Consider the following 21,472-nt stretch of genomic DNA (forward strand, 5'->3'; position numbering starts at 1 on the left):
CTCGAAGAGCCAGGCCTTGAGGAGTCTTCTGAAGGAGAGTAGGTCTTGGGTCTGCCGTAGGTGGGTAGGGAGGGTGTTCCAGGTCTTGGTGGTGAGGTAGGAGAAGGATCTGCCACTGGAGGTCATTCGTTGGATGCGGGAGTCACCGACGAGGCTGGCGGAGCGGAGCTGGCGAGTGGGGGTGTAGAAGCTGACTCTGCTGTTCAGGTAGGCTGGTCCGGCGTTGTGGAGTGCTTTGTGTGCGTGGGTGAGGAGCTTGAAGGTGATCCTCTTGTCGATGGGGAGCCAGTGTAGGTCTCTCAGGTGTGGGGTGATGTGGCTGCGGCGGGGGACGTTGACGATCAGTCGGGCGGAGGCGTTTTGGATGCGTTGTAGTAGTCGGAGGTGTTTCGCTGGGATTCCTGCATAGAGTGTGTTGCCGTAGTCCAGTCTGCTGCTGACGAGGGCCTGTGTCACCGTTCTTCTTGTTTCAGTCGGGATCCACTTGTAGATCCTGCAGAGCATGCGGAGGGTGTTGTAGCAGGAGGAGGAAACGGCGTTGACCTGTTTAGACATGGAGAGGGAGGAGTCGAGGATGAATCCCAGGTTGCGTGCATGGTCGGTGGGTGTCGGTGCGGTTCCCAGTGTGGTCGGCCACCAGGAGTCGTCCTAGGCTGAGGGGGTGTGTCCGAGGAGGAGGACCTCCATCTTGTCCGAGTTCAGCTTCAGACGGCTGCTCCTCAGCCAATCGGCGACGGCCTTCATTCCCTCGTGGAGGTTGGTTTTGGCAGTGTGTGGGTCCTTGGTGAGGGAGAGAATGCGCTGGGTGTCGTCGGCGTAGGAGATGATGTTGAGGTCGTGGTGGTGGGCCACTTGTGCGAGAGGGGGTCATGTAGACGTTGAACAGCATCGGGATGAGCCCTGGGGAATGCCACAGATGTCGGTGGCTTCGGATCGGAAGGGTGGGAGGCGGACGCTCTGGGTTCTGCCAGAGAGGAAGGACGTGGCCCAGTCAAGGGCCTTCTCTTGGATTCCGGCTTCTTGGCAGCGTGTCTTTAGAGTGCGATGGCAGACCGTGTCGAAGGTGGCTGACAGGTCCAGGAGGATGAGGGCTGATGTTTCGCCGTTGTCTAGTTGGCGCCTATGAGGGCTGTCTCGGTGCTGTGGTTTCGTCTGAATCCGGACTGGGATGGGTCCAAGATGTTGTCTTCAAGGTGGCGTGCCAGTTGCATGTTGACGATTTTCTCGATGACCTTCGCTGGGGACAGGAGCAGGGAGATGGGCCGGAAGTTCTTTAGGTCCTTGGGGTCCGCCTTGGGCTTCTTGAGGAGGGCGTTGATTTCAGAGTGCTTCCAGTCTTCCGGGAATGTCACTGTATCGAAGGAGATGTTGATGACCTTCCGTAGTTGGGGTGCGATGGCTGCGTCTGCTTTGTTGAATACGTGGTGTGGGCACGGGTCTGACGGAGATCCTGAGTGGATGGAGTTCATGACCTTGCGTGGCTAGTCGTCGTTGGACCAGGAGGTCAGGCGGTTGGTGCTGGTGGTGTTCGCAGGGGAGATTGAGTCGGGCGGTCGTGGTGTTGAAGCTGTCGTGGATGTCAGCAATCTTGCGGTGGAAGAAGATGGCTAGTGAGTTGCATAGTTCTTGTGAGGGCGGGATGTCGTTGGTGCTGGGGTTGGAGAGTTCTTTTATGATGCTGAAGAGCTCTTTGCTGTCGTGTGCGTTGTTATCCAGGCAGTCTTTGAGGGAGGATTTCTTGGCTGATCTGATGAGGTGGTGAGGTCTGCGGGTGGCGTCCTTGTGGGCTGCGTGGTTGTCTGGTGTGCGTTCGTGGAGCCATCTTCTCCAGTTTCCGGCATGCGCGTTTGGAGGTCTGGAGTTCGTTGGTGAACCAGGTGGCTCTCTTGCTGGCGTGGCTGTTGGAGGGTTTCTTGAGCGGGGCGAGGGTGTTGGCGCAGTCGACGATCCACTGTGAGGTTGCGGGTTGCGGCGTCTGGGCTGGTGGGGGTTGGTGGGTGGGTTCTGGGCGAGGGTGGTGATCAGCTGGTCTTCGGTGACTTTGCGCCAGCTGCTGCGAGGCAGCTGTTGGGTGCGGTGGAGCGTGGTTGGTTTCTTGAAGGTGAAATGGATGCAGCGGTGGTCGGTCCAGTGGAGTTCGGTGGTGTGGTCGAAGGCGAAGTGGGTGCCTGTGGAGAAGACGGGGTCCAGCGTGTGGCCGGCGGCGTGGGTGGGTGCGGTGATGAGTTGTCTAAGGCCGAAGTTGTCGATCAGGGTGGCGGAGTTGGCGTCGCTGTCCGAGGTGGAAGTTCAGGTCCCCGAGGAGGATGTAGTCCGTGGATGCGAGTGCGTGGGTGTTGGCAAGGTCGACGATTGAGTCGCTGAACTGAGCCCACGGTCCGGGGGGGGGGGGGGGGGTCTGTAGATGAATGTTCCTCTGAGGGTGGTGTTGGGGTCTGTGTGGATCCGGAAGTGCAGGTGTTCGGCGATGTTGTCTGCGAGGGTGGCGACCTTGAGGGTGGACTTGTGGATGATGGCTATTCCTCCTCCGATTCAGTTGGCGCCATCCCTGCGGGTGATCTTGTAGCCGTCCGGGATGGTTATGACTATGTCGGGCACCGAGGAGTCGTTCCACCAGGTCTCGGTCATGAAGGCTACGTCTGGGGCGGAGGTGTCGAGCAGATCCCAGAGCTCGATGGCGTGTTTGCGTGCGGAGCTGGTGTTGAGGAGTATGCAGCAGAGGTGGTTGGGTCCAGTCCTTGGAGGTTTGGTGGCTGTCGCAGGTGAATCTGCAAGTGTGGCAAGAGAAGGGTCCATGGGTCTGTTTCGGGGCGGCCTGGAAGCAGGTGTGGTTTCAGCCGGCGTTGAGTGCGTGGAGGGTGCTGGCGTCGTAGCGGAGTCTGGTGTCGTGGCGTTCGCGGTGGCCAGGGGTTCCGGCGCTGGGCGCGGTCCAGGCACAGACGGGCTTGCCTCTGGTGCGCCTCCAGCGCGCCTGTGGCGCGGCTGCCATTTAAGGCGGGTAGGGAGGAGCAGCTGGGAGGCGGGAGCAGGGCGGCGAATGGGCTTCGAGGGGGCGGGGCCTCAGGGGAGCAGCGGCGGGGAACGGGCGGAGGGGAAAACGGAAGAGAAGAAGGGGGAGGGGGGACGGGCCGAAGCGAGGCACAAAAAATAAATACAGGCACAAATACAAGCACAAGAGTTAATTACAAATGCAGGGAGACAAGTACGGAATACTAGATCAGCGGGGCACGGCAGACAGCGGGGACAAACTCACAGTGGAGTGGCAGCGAGGGAGGCGCTGACACACAGGTGGAGCTGTGTGGCAGCAGGGGAGCGACCTGGCCTGCAAGCAGGGTCAGGAGTATCATAAGGTATTTAAGGGCTCCTCTATGGGTGGGTCCTCAGATTTGACATGAAACAAGCCAGCTGGACACTTGGACTTTGACTGGAACTGAACCAAGACTGCTCAAGGAAGACTCCTACTGCTCCTGGTCTCGGTGTTCAAGTCTTCTGCATCATATGTGTTTTACACAGGTTCTCCAGAAGACTTGTGGGCATCAAGGACATCTCAAGTTATCTCCCTTCGAGTGAAGGAGTCGCTGCCCTGCGTCTGAAGGCACGGCAACAAAGCTGACCGGTCTGCTACCCCTGTTGTCCTACTCACTTACTAAGGCCCAGCAACACAGGTGGTGGATCTGCAGCTCCCTAGAGGCTTGATCAGTATTCTCAGTAAACTAAAACCGCACAGGTAGGAGAAATCTGCGCAGGGTAGTGTATAGAATTCCAATACGGAAGACCTCAATCAGTGCTAATGCTTCCTAGGGCATATCCACGCATAATTTAAACGTAGATGTTCACCAATATCGTCAGCATAAATAAAAGGAGGGTCACAAAAGACCAAATATCCTATTGGAGAAATCGGAAAAAAGGAGAAATGCTGTAAGCCTTACAAAGAGTCTAAACGTCACTAACATCACTCACATATGAGCATAAAAGCCAAATACCCTCAAGGAAATTAGAAAAAACAAAAAAGCTACAACATTACACAGAATATAATCGTCACTGTCACAAATCGCGTATGCGCAAATAATTACAAACTGGCGCAAAATATTAGGACCATATTTAAAAATTAATCTATTACGGGCGAGTTACCTTAATCCGGCATAACAGCTATCAGAGAAAGATCCTCGTGTCTTTGAGCAGCGTGTAGCACAAGCGCCATCTTGAAATCACCCAATATATATCCCGAACCTGCAAAAACTGAAAACGGTCTAACGTGTCTCACGCAAGCCATACTCCATATTCGGGACCGTGCGCCATCTTAGAACTATGTAAGAGTTACTCTGGCAGTAACTGATTTATCGATACTTAGGACCAAAAAGACATAAGGGATAAAGTCGTCCACTTAGAAAAACTCAAATAAGCAAGCTCAAAAATAAATCCACACAAACAAAAAATGCAAAATAAAAACGTGAAACAGACGGCACCTTAGCCGCACGATATTTGTGGCTTATATAGTGGGGCATAATTAAGTATAATAGTGGGCATTAGTTACCTGCATCAAGCGCAAAGCAAATTGACTCTTAACCATTCAGTACCCGTTGCCTTAATAGTAAGGCATAAATAAGTAAGGTATACAACAAAAAAAAACAGAAGGGACAAAGAGCAAAATGGGCAAGAATAGATATCATAATGTCTATCAACGTAAATCAACACCAAGATAGTAGCACACGGACCACCACCCATATTAGAAGAGTATTAGTGAAGAGAAGAAAATTTATATCATTGCAAAACAAAAGTGGGGGGGGGGGCTGACAGTCAGATGTTCGTTCCAAATTATAACCACTCTTTTGATTGATTATAGCATTCAAACTAGCAAAGCATATTTTATAACAGCTAAAATGTTCCAAAAGGATTAATAGATTTTCCTATTTACATAGATACAGCGTACAGACAGTACATAAGCAGGGAATGTGTAGTCTCCGACACATCAAAAACCCACAAAAGTATTATAAAGGGCTTAGACATATGGACATCAGTTCACACAAATACCCACCAGACAACAATAAAATCTACCATATCTAGTACCCAGAAAATATTGCAATTTATTATCTATATTGATTCCCAGTTCAATCGCATGTAACTTAAGAATCCAACGTGCTTCAGTCTTCCGTAATTTCAATTCCAGATTGCCTCCCCTACAATCAAACGGTACAGTTTCCAAACCATGAAATTTGAATGACAGTTGTTTGCGTTGTTCCACACATTCTAACGCATGGTGCACAATGGGATCTCTCATCCAAATGTTTTAGTGCCCTAAAATGTTCAGATATACGTACTTTCAGACTTCTGATAGTGCTCCCTACGTACATTTTAGAGCATTTGCATACAATAATGTAAACCACAAACTTAGTGGCGCAATCTATGTGTTGATTAATGTAGTATTTTTTGGACCCATTGTATTGGAAATCGCATATTCCAGTTAAGGCAAATTTACACAAATGCAATTTACACATTTGTGAGATCCCAAATTATGTTTGTGTAGCCAAGTCCGGTCTCCCATGTTCTTGTTAGGGTAACTGGGACTAACCATATTCCGAAGGGTTTTCCCTTTGCGATACGCCAAACTGGGGTATTTAGTTATGCGTTTCTGCAATTCGGAATCTGTTGACAAATGCCAGTGATGTTTCAGAATACTGAAAACTATGTGACCATGGATGGTAGTTAGTAATCATTCTCACTGGTTCATGTGCCTCCGTGGTTTTAATTCTCCGGGGCTTAAGTGTCTCATTCCTAGTTAGCATATGTGCTCTTCTCTTCGCTTTATAGATGACTTTCTCATCGTAGTCCCTGGACAAAAATTTCCGTTCTAGATCAGAAGTACAGTGGAAAAAATCTGAGCCTTAACTGCAATTCCTGCTTCCCCTATAAAATTCTCCATATGGTATTGAGTAAATCTGTGTCTGAGGGGGGAGCACTAGCTGCATGCAGAAGAGAATTGCAGGCCGTATCCTTCCTGTACATCCTGCAGTTAATACTGTCATTTTCAATAAATAGCTCCACATCCAAAAACACAATTCTCTCAACACTGTATGTCATAGTAAATTTCATATTGTACATGTTGTCATTAAGATACTCAAAAACATTATGCAGGTCACTAACATTACCAGTCCAAATTAGGAGGCAATTGTCATTATATCGACCAAAATACATGGTATAGTCCTGCCAAGCGGCCCCCGATGGGCCCCAGATATGCACCGCCTCAGACCACCCCATGAAGAGGCAGGCAAAGGACGGTGCAAATCTCGAACTCATCGCAGTACCGCACAACTGCTGATACCAGTCCCCACCAAACAGAAATACGTTATGTTCCAGAATCATTTGTGACATAGATATCATTTCAGAGTGTTCCAAAAGTTCCACATGCCTATTATAAAGAAAGTGGCTGAGTGCTGACAAACCCTGTTGATGTAAAATATCCGTGTATAGAGACACCACAGCCAATGTTACCAAAATCATGGATCTGTCCCATACTAAGTCCGTAACAATATTCAAGATGTGTTTAGTATCTCTAATTGTCGAAGGTAAGTTATTCACGTATGGTTGTAAATACGTGTCCACAAATTCAGAGATTCTCTCAGTCGGGCCACCTATTCTGGACACAATCGGCCTCCCTGGAGGGGCAGTGGCATTCTTGTGGATTTTGGGTAATGAATACAGACAAGGGTACCTAGGCCTGTCTTTTAGCAAATATCTGTATTCATAATCATTAAGTAAGCCATTTGTGTTCCATTTTTTCAGTTGTTTATTAATCTGTTTCATAATGCCAAAAACGGGATTATTAGGCAATTTCTTAGAACACAAAACACTATTTAGTGGACTCATAATTTCATTCTCATACGACTCCTTTTCCATAACCACAATGTTGCCGCCTTTGTCTGCTTCCCTTATGATAATCCTATCATTAGACATTAGTTGTTTAAGCGCGGCTCTTTCATTCGGGGGTTAAGTTGTCAACATGGGGCATTTGTTTACGGTGGTTCATTGTGTCCTCATACTTATCAAGTTCTTTAATGACAACCTTATGGAAAGCATCAATATTATTGGCAGTAGTTAGATGTGGTACCCATTTAGATTTAGGCTTAAGGCCACTAACCACACTCAGGTCAGTAATACAATCAAGATCTAGCAAGACCTTATGCATCGTAATGGGATCTTGCTCATCTTCTGTAATAGACAATAGTAGGGTCGGGTCTCTAATATCTTGTATCGATAAATAACCCCCAATCACATCAGACGTACGTTATTTATTGACCAGCGTACTGGAAGCAAAAACTTTAAGCTCCTCACAAACTTGTATAGGTCAATTTTAACATTAGTCATGTCGCAATGTGCGGTGGGAGAAAAGTTAATTCCGTTACTGAGAACAAAAATCATATCATCAGAAAGTATTGTATTCGACAGATTAATAACCTGAATCTTGTTCATCATGGTTTATTGCTTGGCCCTGCTGCATGAGCGGGTTTTCACTCTCTCCTACTTCTGAGTTTGCCTCTCCCCCACTCCCTTTCTTGGTCTTACTCGCATGTCTTTTCTCGGTCTGTTTTCCTTGTTGCCGATACGTATACGTTGGACCTCACGTAAAAAACTGTTGCTCATAGCTACATTCGGTGCTACCTCCACTGCTCCCTCATCTCCTGTGACAGATATATTACTAGATGAAGCAGTACTAACTACACTGAGTAAAGAAGCTCTGCTGCTGCCAAGTTGCAAGTCTTGCTTGACCAGATTATCAAACTTCTTGGCAAAAGTAAAAACTCTACCATTACGGTAGTCTATTTCATCCCGCTTTAATTTGCGAGTTCTTTTCTTTGATCTCCTCCTCAAATTTGTTTAGTATTTCCTCCAAAATCAGTTTTGTGGAGACCTTTGGGAGTTTCATACCAGTTATTTCTTTCTCCAATGCGTCAGATTCTTCAGCTGCCTTTAATACCTTTCTCTCAGCGTTTTCAATAAGAAGATTCATAAGGCGCATGGAATTCCCTAGGAGTTCCTTTTCCCATAGGAGGAGTAGATCGTCCTCTAAGTCATCATAGGTTGGGAAAATACTGGAGCAAAGGCCCCGTGGGAGCCTCTCAAGTTTAATATACTCCTCGAGTGTTGCCCTGTCCCACCATTTTCCAATCTCAATTTTTTTAAGCCTCTCTAACCAGACAAATTTAGCTTTCAGGCCTTCATTAGGCTTCACATTACCCAGAGTAACAGCTTTATTTACAGATATCCCCGAATTTAAATTTTTGAAAAGCTCTTCAGCTACCTTGCTTCTTTTATTCCTAGAACACATGTTTAATGATATTATGCAATTTAAGTAACACAACCCGCCGAAGCCCCAATTGATACTAAACTAAAACGGGGCAGGTAGTAGGAGAAATCTGCGCAGGGTAGTGTATAGAATAACTCAAATACAAATATCTCAATCAGTGCTAATGCTTCAAGGTCACCATACAACGACCACCCCACGTCGTAAAATGCAGACGAAAGCCCACATAATACTACAATGAATAACAGTTGGCAACCTGAGCAGATAGCACAAATGTAGAAGCAACAAATAAAGTCCAAGTGTCGATCCTTGGTGTATTCTTCTTGCTTTAATTCCAGTTTAAGGTGTACATCCATGTTTTCCATCTTCTTAACACTTATTGTTCAAGCCACATACCATGCCAACACGCTAATATAAGGCTGTAAGCCATAGACTTCATCAGGGCTAGAACAAGAATAAAGTATCCAAATTACATTTAGACAATCAGTCTTCTACATGAAGGGTACAATACATCCTTCACCCATAGTGCCACAGCCACTGGTGTACAGAACTAAAGAAATAGCAGTGAAACAAATCAAAAACGGGGCAACTTACTAAACTAAAAAGTCTTCAGAAAGTAAAGAGAAGTGTATACATGCTCACAAACTAAAGGATATAAAGAGGCAATTGTGCAACTAAAAAAAAATCAGAAGCGAATGAATAGAAGCCCATTTCCCCACCGCACAGTGCTAATTGTAAGTGCTACATACACTTACCAAAGAAGTAAGTCGTGATAATCATCAAAACTCAAGAAATACTTGACCCAGTCCCTAACTCTTATTTTAAAGAAAACGAGGGCCTACAGTGAGATCTCTTATGGGTGGGAAGACCGCGCATTGCGCTACAAAAACTAACCCTCAATTGGTACGATGGTGGAATTAGCCTGCCAGACATTAGAAAGTATTATTGGGCATCACACCTTGCAGGGGTCAATCATGGCATCTATGGCAGACCAGATGACCCGGGCTATAACATGGACAGATGGCTCCTCCCTGGGGAGGAAACTATAACCGAGTATTATATTCCAAGCCGGGCAGATATTCTCTTACTGGCCCTACTAAGCATTCAACTGATGTTTGGCACGCGGCTAATAGATCGTTGGGGTGGGGGAAGAAACTCACTTTGGCATCTCCATTGTGGGACTCCCAGACAGTGGGTGACCTCTGGAACTCGAAGGGGTTTGATAGGTGGGACCTAAATCGGGATCTCACAGATACGAGACCTCTGGGTTAAGGGGGAGGTTAAGTCGTTCGCTACACTTCAGAGCCAATATGATCTAGCAGACCCAGAGCGCTTTCGCTATACACAAGTGCGGCATGCACTACAATCACTCCTGCCAATGGGACTCTGCCCTCCGGATGCTTCTCCCCTGGAGGACAGGATACTAGATGGACATTTACCGGAGAAAGCCACATCTCTTACATATAAAAAAAACTTAATAATATGGACAGCCCCCTCAAAGTACTGCGGGAAAAATGGGTGAGTGATGGTTTTGAAATGGACGATGAAGAATGGCAGAAAGCGGTATCCTCCCCTAGGTTAGTTGCTATCCCAGCTCGCTTGCGTCTCATACAGCTAAAAATCCTTCATAGAGTCTGTGACGGGACCCCTAGCTGTTGCATATGGGAGTCGCTGGAGGGGGAGACTGCAGAAGGGGCTGTAATCAGTTAGGCACATTCATCCACATCATTTGGAATTGCACTCATATCCTATTATATTGGGGGAAAAAACATGAGGTACTTAGTGAGGTCCTGGGAATTTCACTCCGCCCAGAGGCGCGTCGTTGCCTCCGCAACATCTGGGAGCCTACCGATTTAAATAGCTATCAAACACAGTGGGCCACCATGGGTCTAACAATAGTCAAACGGAACATTGAACAGTTCTGCGGAGCCGCAAATGCCCCAACAATTGCAGACTGGAGAAAAGACCGATTGGTGCATGTTCAGAGAAAAATCAGTCTATGTCGCTCGCGGCTGCCCCCGTAAATGGTCCAAAATTTGGGTCCATTGGAACACCTATAGGGGGGATATCTCTAGCCCGCCCCGTGGAATTGATTGGGATGTTGCCTCTACCCCATGACTTCCACTATAAAGATGCATTTGATGATGATCACGGTTTGTTCTCTGTCAGCATACTTGCCTAATCCTTCTTACTGCATGTAAATGTCAATGAACGTTAATAAAAAAAGATTAAAAAAAAAAAAAAAAAAAAAGTAGGTATACTAATGTCCCAAATAATCCTGAGGGAGCAACACCACAAAACCTTCACACTCTGATCAACAGTAGGCCAACCGTAACGTCAAGAAGCATATGGTACACAATCCATTCAAGTCCACCCATATTTACTCGGGAGAAAATTCAACCTCAAATTCTAACGTTCAGAATACACATTGACAGACATTTGGCAAATATTAACGTGTCCACCTATTATAGTGCAACGATGCCTAAACAGCATATAAAACTTGAGGTATAGATTGATAAGAAAAAAGTAGCAGGAAGTAAAAGTCCATTTATACAGTGAAGAATATATCCACATGCAAAGAGAAACCTCTGTTCATATCCGCAAAATTACAGTTTAACTCACAAAGTAAAAGGTCAAATCATACCTTAAAATCCTAGGGCATATCTATGCATTTTAGCAAGGTATTATTAAAAATCACAAAATGTAAAGGGATAATTCATACCAAGAATCCTAGGGCATATCCACGCATAATTTAAATGTAGATGTTAGCCAATATCGACAGCATAAATAAAAGGAGGGTCACAAAAGGACCAAATATCTTATTGGAGAAATCTGAAAAAACAAGAAATGCTGTAAGCCTTACATAGAATATAAACGTCACTAACATCACTCACATATGAGCAGAAAAGCCAAATACCCTCAAGGAAATTTGAAAAAACAAAAAGCTATAACATTACACAGAATATAATCGTCACTGTCACAAATCCCGTATGCGCAAATAATTACAAACTGGCGCAAAGTATTAAGACCATATTTAAAATAAATCTATTACGGGCTAGTTACTTTAATCTGGCTTAACAGCTATCAGAGAAAGATCCTCGTGTCTTTGAGCGGCGTGTAGCACAAGCGCCATCTTGAAATCAACCAATATATATCCCGAACCTGTAAAAACTGAAAGAACAAGTTACTTACCTTCGGTAACGATGTATCTGTAAGAAACATTAGTTAGTTAGATTCCTCACCTTAGAATATCCCCAGGCGTCAGACTGGATCCGGAAGATTTTTCGTCAGCAATACCCCTTGCGCGTCGCTAGGCGTCGTCTGTGGCTCCGCGTCAGTCGTCGGCGCCGTGCGCCGGAATGACGGAGTACTTAGACGCCGCCCTCGCGCGCTGACGTCAGTTCTTGTACATAGCTTTCCGCGCCAGGAACGCAGAGCCATGCAAAGACCGACACTGGTGCCAAAAATAAAATCTAGGGGCCTGAAAAGGATAACCTTAACCCTAGATGTCAGTTCGCAGAACGGGGAGGATGGGTGGGTCGGTGAGGAATCTAACTAACTAATGTTTCTTACAGATACATCGTTACCGAAGGTAAGTAACTTGTTCATCTGAAAGAAACACGTTAGTTAGATTCCTCACCTTAGAATAGATACCCAAGCAATACCATCCCCGGTGGTGGGTCTGCGAACCAAGATCACACCAGAAAGTCCTGGAGGACAGAACGGCCAAAGAAGCCAACCCTCCGGACTTGGCTGTCAAGGCAATAATGCCTGGCAAACGTGTGTAGCGAAGCCCACGTCGCCGCCTGACAGATGTCCTGCAAAGGGACACCCCATCCCAAAGCAGTAGTAGCCGCTGTGGCCCGAGTAGAATGGGCGCGCAGCCCAACAGGAGGGTCCTTTTTTGCCAAGGAATAACAAATTTTGATGCACAAAACGACCCACCGAGAGATGGTCCGTTTGTGCACAGCTTTCCCCTTCTTAGCACCCACGTATCCAACGAAAAGTTGGTCGTCCACCCGGAACTGGTTTGTGCGGTCCAAATAAAAGGAGAGCGCACGTTTAGGGTCCAGACGGTGGAGCCTCTCTTCCTCTTTGGAAGGATGCGGAGGCGGAAAGAAGGTGGGCAAGGTGACAGACTGCCCAAGATGAAAGGGGGTCACCACTTTCGGAAGAAAGGAGGGACGAGGCCGAAGGACAACCTTGTCCGGATGAACAGAGAGAAAAGGAGGCTTTGAAGATAAAGCCTGGAGCTCACTCACCCGTCTAGCCGAGGTGATGGCTACCAGAAAAGCAGTCTTAAGCGTCAGCAGACGAAGAGGACAATTATGAAGAGGCTCAAAGGGAGCGCACATTAGAAATGTGAGAACAAGATTCAAGTCCCACTGAGGCATTACAAAAGGGACAGGACGGAACGTGTGAGTAATGCCTTTTAGAAAGCGTGTAACTACAGGGGACTTAAAAAGAGAAGGCTGATCAGGAAGCCGCAAGAAGGCAGAGATGGCAGCAAGATAACCTTTCAAGGTGCCCAGGGCAGAGCCCTGCCGGGCCAAAGAAAGAAGAAAGAGCAGAACCTCAGAAAGAGGGGCGGAAAGGGGATCCACAGCCTTTGCTGTGCACCATGCCACAAATTTGTTCCACCGGCAGGCGTATACCGTCTTTGTGGAGGGACGCCTGGCTGCCAGAATGAGATCACAGACTTCAGTAGGCAAGTCAAATGGCATCAACTGCCGCCGCTCAATCTCCACGCATGGAGGTGGAGGCTGGACAGGTTCGGGTGGAGGACCGTCCCCTGCTGCGACAGAAGATCCTCCCGAAGGGGCAGACGTATCGGAGGATCGGTCAACATACTGAGTAGCTCGGGATACCAGTACCTTCGTGCCCAATCCGGAGCCACCAAGATGACTTGGGCCCGGTCGCGCCTGATCTTCTTCAGCACTCTGGGCAGAAGTGGTATAGGCGGAAAGGCGTACAACAGACCGCAACTCCACTCGTGACGAAAAGCGTCGCCGAGAGAGTGCCGCCTTGGAAATTCCAACGCGCAGAACTGCTGACATTGCGCGTTCTCTTCGGTGGCGAATAGATCTAACCAAGGCTCTCCCCACTGCTGAAAGAGACCTTGCGCCACTTAGGAGTTCAGACGCCATTCGTGATCCATCATGCACCGGCGGCTGAGTTCGTCTGCTCTGGCGTTCAGAGAGCCCGCCAGATGTGGTGATGCCCTGGTGTTCCAGCCATGTCCAGAGGCGCAGAGCCTCCTGACAAAGGGTCCACGACCCCACCCCGCCCTGTTTGTTGAAATACCACATGGCGGTGGTGTTGTCCGTGAACACCTGCACGACACTTCCCCTGACAGAGGGAAGGAAGGCTTTCAGTGCAAGTCGGATCGCTCTCAACTCCGACAGGTTGATGTGGAGGCGAGACTCCGCCGGAGACCAGAGGCCTCTGATCTCGGCCTCTCCCATATGGCCACCCCATCCCAGGAGGGACGCATCCGTCACTACGACATGCTCCGGTTGGGGAAGGGAGAGGCTCTTGCCCTCGACCCAATCGCGGTCCGTGAGCCACCACTGCAACTGCTGTGCAGTGCCCTCCGAGATCAAGACATGGTCGGACAGGTTGCCGTGATGCTGGGCCCACTGAAACTTCAGGTCCCACTGCAGAGCCCGCATGCGCCGCCTGGCGTGATGCACTAGTAGGATGCAGGAGGCCATCAGCCCCAGAAGCCGCAACACTAGCCTGACCGAAACCCAGGATAGAGGCCGAAAGATGGGAATCAGGGCCTGAATATCCTGGACCCACTGTTCCGGTGGATAGACCCGGAACTGCGCTGAATCGAGAACCGCTCCGATGAAGAGGAGCTTCTGAGAGGGACTCAGGTGTGACTTCGGCACGTTGATGGAAAATCCCAGCATATGCAGGAGATCCGCCGTAGTCTGGAGGTGGGAGACGACTGCCTGGGGCGAGCCCGCCTTCAACAACCAGTCGAGATAGGGGAAGACTGGAACCCCTGATCTGCGCAGATGAGCTGCGACCACCGCCATCACTTTCGTGAACACCCGAGGGGCACTGGTGAGGCCGAAGGGGAGCACGGTAAACTGAAAGTGCTCTTGACCCACCGTGAACCGCAGTTAACGCCGGTGGGCCGGCAGGACGGGGATGTGGAAATAAGCGTCCTGCAAGTCCAACGCTACCATCCAGTCTCCAGGGTCTAGGGCAGCTAGAACCTGAGCCAAAGTTAACATCTTGAACCTTTCCTTCCGGAGGAAGGCATTGACGTTCCGGAGGTCCAAGATAGGGCGTAGGCCCCCTTTGCCCTTCTTGGGAACCAGAAAGTAGTGGGAATAACAACCACGACCTACTTCTGGGCTCGGAACGCGCTCGACGGCCCCCTTGGCCAAGAGGGCCGAAACTTCCTCGAGGAGAAGATTCAAATAATCCCCCGAGATACGGTGGTGCTGCGGTGGCATGGCTGGAGGGGTCGTCTCGAAGGGGAGGGAGTAGCCCCTTCGGACGATTTGCAGCACCCACCTGTCCGATGTGATGGACCGCCAGTGGAGCAGGTGATGGCGAACTCTGCCGCCCACTGGCGTGGAATGGGCCTGAAAGCTCGGACTAGGAAGGCTTTGAGGCGGATGCTGCCGGGGTGGATGTGGGCTGACCGCGTCGTCCTCCAGAACCGCCTCGGCGGAAACCACGTCCGCGACCGCGCGCAGGTTGGTTCTGCGGCTGATGGCTAGGCGTACGTGAGGAGGCACCCCTTCCCTGGCCACGAAAGGGGCGAAAGGCGGAAGTTTGCAACCGCGGGGCCGAGAGGCCCAAGGACTTGGCCGTAGCCCGGGAGTCCTTAAAGCGATTCAGTGCACTGTCCGCTTTCTCGCCAAAAAGGCGAGTGCCATCAAAGGGCATGTCCATGAGCGTGCTCTGGACATCACCCGAAAAGGACGTGGACCGCAGCCAGGCGTGACGTCTAAGCGCCACCGTGGTAGAAATTGCCCTACCCAGCGAGTCCGTAGTATCAAGCCCACATCGGATAGCATGTCGTGCCGCATCCCTCCCATCGGCCAAAGCCTGGGTAAGTCGTGTCTGGACCTCCTCCGGACACAGGGGCAGCACGTCCTCCACCGTATCCCACAGAGAGTGGGAATAACGGTCCAAGAGACAGGCGGTGTTCAAGGACCGCAGGCCCAAACTAAGGGAGGAGAACAGCTTTTTGCCAAACTGTTCCAGTCTCTTGGAATCCCGGTCCGGCGGGGCGGTCGGGAAGGAGGATTGGGAGGTAGAGGCCTGGATAACCAGGCTCTCGGGGGTAGGGTGTTGGGACAGAAAACTGGGGTCGCCCGGAGCAGGGCGTTTGGTGCCTGGCGACGTTCCTGTCCACAGGAGGGACTGTGGAGGGCTTGGACCAGGTGCCCTGCAGAACGTCAATGAGGGCCTCATTGAATTGCAGCAGAGGCTCAGTGGAGCTTGCTGCAGACTGAAGCACCTCAGTGAGGACGTTAGTCCTCACAGCCACGGCAGGTAGCTCGAGCCCAAGGGCTGCGGCCTCCTTGCGCAGCACCACAGAGAAAGCAGCACCCTCCTCCGAAGCCACAGTCGGAGGAGAGATGAATCCAGTGTCTGGAGAGGTATCCAGACCACTGGCCTCCCCCAGTTCATCTGCCCAGTCCTGTGACAGCTGAGCCTGAGCAGCCATAGGATCCTCGGATCCCTCCCATTCGCCCCCGTCATCCGATTCCTGGTATGCAGGAGGAAGGATCGGAGCGATAGACATAATGTGTCTCCAGCGGCGCCGAACGTGGCGTCCATCGACGCCGTAACGGCGCCGGGCTCGGAGCGGGGCTGAACTGGGGCTCGACGCCGAGCGGAGCCGGCGTCGGAGGTGGTACCAGTGTCGACGCCGGCGGAGAAGGCATGACGAGGTCGACCGGTGTCGGCGGGGACTCGGGAACGGGTCCCTCGGGCACTTGCCGCGTTGAGGCCGGAGCCGTCGACTGCGCCGGGGCCGGAGCCGCCGGCAGGCAAGGTTGCCCAGCCGGGTCCGCGGGGCCCAAAGGCGCGCCAGCGGGCGTCGACGGCGGAGCCAGGTTCCTCATGGCAGAGAGGAAGGCACTGACTTCCGCCGGCGTCGCGTCAGTCCCAGGGACCGGCGGGTATGGGGACTTGCGCGGCGCCTGCAGCTCCGCTGGAGCCGCGGGGGTGGAACCACCCTGACCCTCGGCCGAGTCGCACGACCGGCGAGGGGAGTCCGAAGAGAGGTGTCGCCTCTTGGACTTCTTGGAGTGCTTCGACTTACCCGAAGACTTGCAGCCAGACTATCGATGATGACGTCGGCTGCGGCTCCGCGACCGATCCTTGGACCTCCTCCTGGACCGGGATCGAGAGGGGCGCGGAGCCGAGTGGCGAAGCTCGAGAAGCTTACGGGACTGCTCCCGTCTAGCCTTCGAGGTCAGGGCCTTGCAGTCCGAACACGACTCCGCGTCGTGGTCGAGGCCCAAGCAGTAAAGGCACCGGCGGTGATGGTCCGTAACCGACATCAAGCGGTTGCAGTCAGCACAGGCTTTAAAACCAGGCATCCTACCGGCACCGGAGTCGAGACAAGATCAAAAAGGATCAAAAAAGTTAGTCAAAAAAGACTAAAAGGGGTAGCTCTCCCGGATCTGCGCTTACTGGCGCGGAAAAAAGAAGAAGAACTGACGTCAGCGCACGAGGGCGGCGTCTAAGTACTCCGACGACGTCATTCCGGCGCACGACGCCGACGACGGACGCGGAGCCGCAGACGACGCCTAGCGACGCGCAAGGGGTATTGCTGACGAAAAATCTTCCGGATCCAGTCTGACGCCTGAGGATATTCTAAGGTGAGGAATCTAACTAACGTGTTTCTTTCAGATACGGTCTAACGTGTCTCACGCAAGCCATACTCCGTATTCGGGACCGGGCGCCATCTTAGAACTATGTAAGAGTTACTCTGGCAGTAACTGATTTAGGACCAAAAAGACATAGGGATAAAGTTGTCCACTAATAAAAGCTCAAATAGACAAGCACAAAAATAAATCCACACAAACAAATTGTGCATCATATACTAAGCCAGCCTCCTACAAAATATAGAACATGTTTTCTCCTAGCCTGTCTTAACAGTGCCATAGATATGGCAAATACACCTATTGCTTTCCTCATTTTAGCTATGCACTGTTTGAGCAGGTTGTATTGAAAACATATTTTCAAACAAGACAGGTTAACAAGCACCATATTTTTCTGAAATCAAAAATTACTTAATCTTAGATTTCTAGCATGGTAATCTTGACTCAAGTAACATTTAAAATGTGCCTTCCACTTTTTTTTAAACTGGCCTTTTGCAGAAATGTAGTATAGTGTATCTAAAGACTATTTGCCAACCACAAATTAAAATAGTTCTAAAACAAAAAGGAACAGCTCAGTAACAACATCAATGCACCTTTATAAAACAGAAAACAATTATAGGAAAGGAGGGATATAGACCCACCTCAAGAAGTTGAAATTTGAAACCCTACCTTTGCCACAGACGTTGCAAGGAGTAGACAGTCTTGAGACAATGTTGCAGAACTGGTTAAATAGTTCATCTTGACTTCTCTAAACTGCAAATCATTTTTCCACAACCTCCCAATAAGCCCATTGTTTCCATATTAAATATAATAATTTTCTCCATGTCAGACATTTTAGTCTCTTTCGCAAATACTTTGTTGGTTACCTAAGCCCATGCGTATAATGGGAAAAGTAGAAATGCAAGACTCAAAGAAAAACAGCCTGGACAAGCTCAACGTTTGACACTTGACATTGCCTACTTGTCAAAAATAGGAGCTTTTTGGACAGCAATTTATTGGGGGATTAAACACACTCTACTGACAGTATCAAGCTTAACAACCACTGGCAAACCAACAGGCATGTCTTTTTAGGTCTGGTGTTAGCCAAGATCCTTTGATTTTGCTTAAAGGGCTTTTAAGCCACCTCTTGCTGTCCATTGGTCTGTAGTTGTGTTATTCACATTTTGCTTCCGCCCACTACATGGGCTAATGGGTCAGCCTACTTAAGCCACTTGTAAACTTCAGTTTGAGTAACTGCATTTTGCTCTTTCACAAGGAGCAAATGCGCACACAAGGAAGTTCTATTCAGTGCAAATATTTCTGTTTTTACTTTGCAATTACTTTAGAGATGTCCTTGTGTTTAGAGCCTGGAGTGATAGCAGGATGCTTTTCATGTGCACATAGGACACATTCCAGGGTTATCAGATCTCCTGATAATGCGTTTGTAAATTCCTTTTGGAAAAACCTTGTCCATCTGACTGCTGTTACTTCACATCAGCTCACATAAACTTAATATAAAGCTAAATAGTGTGCTCCATCAATCTTGCTAACCTTATCTTTCTTACTTTTTTCTTTCTTGCTTTCCTTCATGTCTTCTCTCTCATACCTTGTCCTTTTTTTTCCCTTCATTCTTGCTTTCTTCCCCGTTTTTTCTTTCCTACGTTCTCTTTCCTATCATCTTTCTCATTTTTCCCCCATCATTCTTTCTTGCCTTCTTTAGCCTCTGGTTAAGTCATTCACAATTTTCTTTCACCCACTCCGGCAAGCATCAAAGGACAATGTGTCAGCCCACTTCAGCCCTTGACTGACTTCACCAGAAGGTTTGGCATGCTGCTCTTTCAAAAGGAGCACATCTGGCCACAAAGTACTTCCCTTCAGTGCCAGGAAGTTCTATGGTTAGGACTGCTTTTTGGGACCCCAAAACTTTGCTTTCAGCCAGTGTTTTCTTTTTTAGATGGAGGAGGACCAGGCAGGTTCTTTTTTTTTTTTTTTAAACAATTTTTATTAATAATAAACAGCAACACTTCATGCATTACAGAGTTATCAGTGGCAAGGCAGAAAAATCGATAGGATACTTTACCATCTATGCAGTGTAAGAGGATACTGAACACATTCTCTCGCCCGGTACCATAGTAGTCATAACAGTGGTTACATTGAGGAAATATGAATTTTGTGATCAGTTATGTCCCCTAACGTAGACCCCAACGGCTCCATGTGCATGCTATAAGTACATGTATGTTCCCTCCAGTTCCAGTTTTGAAGACGCAAATACATGTGCGTCCACTGTCAATATGTCCTCTTTCAGATCCGCCATGAATGGGTCAGATATTCCATTCCTAAGTATGAAAGGCCACCGACTTTATGTGGTTCACTTTCCACATTTTACAGATTCAGGCGAGTAGGCCCTGAATTCTGTCATCAAGCCTTTTCCTGCCTTCTGCCTCTGAAAGCTCCAGTCCGAGCCTGCATCAGTATCCATGAACTTTGTCCTACTCCCTGCGCGGCTAACGGTGCCTGATCCAGCCTGTTGCCTGCCAAAAACTGTATTTCACCTTCAAGATTATCTGCTCCGCTCCTCATCCGATGCATTCCTGTCTAGTAGTTTAGGTAAACATTCCTCTAGCTACCGTGCTAAGGGCCAGGCCTCGCTGTCCTCATGCAAGTAATTCATAGCCCCTGTTACCATGGAAGATTCCTGCCCCCTCGCATCTCATGTAGACACTTAGACGCTTGTACACGCACTAATAGTCAGTATAGAATAGATTCTATCCTAGAGACCTTTCCTTTTGGATAATACAGTTCTTTAAACATAAGATATTAGATATGATTTGGGATTAGGTTGACATGACCCCCCAGACTTCTGTCTCCACATGTAGAGCTAAATGTCAAGTCCCCTTCACCCTCTAGTTGCACGTCGATCACACGTCATGCGGCTGCGCGCGCATCTCTGCCAAATATTTCTGCTGACATTGCAGGATTCTCTTATGGATCCACCCACTTGTGACATCATGTATAATGACGTTTACTAAGTTACGCCTATATGTCCGCCTTTTTAGTTACGTATGCATATTTTATCTGTATTATCAGCTGTTACGCCTCTTGCATCTGTCTTAATGTAATGCTTTCCATATAAATACCATTACCTGTCAATAATGTATTGCCTTCCTTCCTGAACTTTCGTGGTGATGGAATTTGAAGCCTGCAATTCGAATTGTATTTCCTTTGTAGAGGAATAAAGCCTTTTAGAACCTCTAATACCACGGATTCTGCCTCTTATATTTACTGAGTTATTCTTACTAGACTTTACCGCATAAAAAATAGTACCGGTAATGAAATATTTACCACATAAATTGGCGCCCGAACAGGGACACTTTCTCATCTCACGCGCCGGAGGTGCGTTGCAGGCCCGGTCTCCTGCCACAGCTGAACGGACAAAAACGCGTACCTGCAAGATTTCCTGTATCTCCCTCCGGCCAAGCGGAGGCGACTGAGGCTGCGATCAACACCCAGACGAGGCGGTGAGAAGTGCGAAGTATCCCGACCAGAGCCTAGCGGAGAGAGCAAGATCCGAGGTATACAGAGGCCCACCAGGTTCCGAAGTTCCGAGTCCAGTCGAGTCGAGTCCAGTCCGGTCCAGTTTCAGTTCCGTTCCGAGGCCTTCCGTTCCGAGCTACCCGGTGAGTACCATTGCCGGGGAGGCATTTAACGTGCACATAGTCTGTGCCGGTCAAGACGGGTTTGGGTACACAAATCCGGTCTGCACTGTTTCAGCAGTGTATCTGTACTGTTTAGCAGTATATCTAGTATGTCTTGCATATAATTCAGTATTATCTAGTGCTAGTATTATGTTAGTAACCAGTTTCCTAATAGTTATCATTGTTCGTTAAATGTTAAATGTTAAATGTTTTAATACGTTTTACATATTGTGGTGTGAATGACTGTTCATTATAGTGTTTTTTGTATTAAGTGTGTCCAAGATTAAGTAACCAAGATCTAGAAATGCCGCTCTTTTCGAAATTAAGACAGATCAAAACTAGAAAAGGGGTACTCGAAGAAGCTGTTCCCATCCCACCTAGGGACACTCCAGGGTACTTTATGTATCATAAGCATGGCCTAGATGCCGTACTATTTCTTGATTTATGGGTGGACTACACCAAGGATTTACCAGAAAGTCAGAGATGGCCCGCAACGGGGACCTGGGATGCAGATTGCATCATGAGAGTAGAAGAAGAATTATGGAAAAAGAAAGCCAGACAGTCACAGAAAGATGCCATTGAATTATGGCGTAAAGAATCATATAGACGTACAGAAAAAGCGCTCAGACAGGAAGAGA

At 48.6% G+C, this 21,472-nt stretch overlaps 1 protein-coding gene across 5 annotated transcripts in view; it reads right to left on the bottom strand.

The window, feature by feature from the left end:
- Positions 1-21,472, bottom strand: part of LOC146808798 (uncharacterized) — a 741,989-nt gene that overhangs the window by 572,485 nt on the left and 148,032 nt on the right. Inside the window, exon 1 of one of the 5 annotated variants that reach the window (XM_085615611.1) lies at positions 11,022-11,134. The exons of the other annotated variants lie outside the window; for them this stretch is intronic. The gene's annotated coding sequence lies outside the window, so the exon portion shown is untranslated. Of the gene's footprint in view, positions 1-11,021; positions 11,135-21,472 lie in introns of those variants that run through there. 5 annotated transcript variants of the gene reach the window in all.

This window comes from Triturus cristatus, chromosome 7, assembly GCF_964204655.1.
Source record: "Triturus cristatus chromosome 7, aTriCri1.1, whole genome shotgun sequence".
Classification (NCBI taxonomy): domain Eukaryota; kingdom Metazoa; phylum Chordata; class Amphibia; order Caudata; family Salamandridae; genus Triturus; species Triturus cristatus.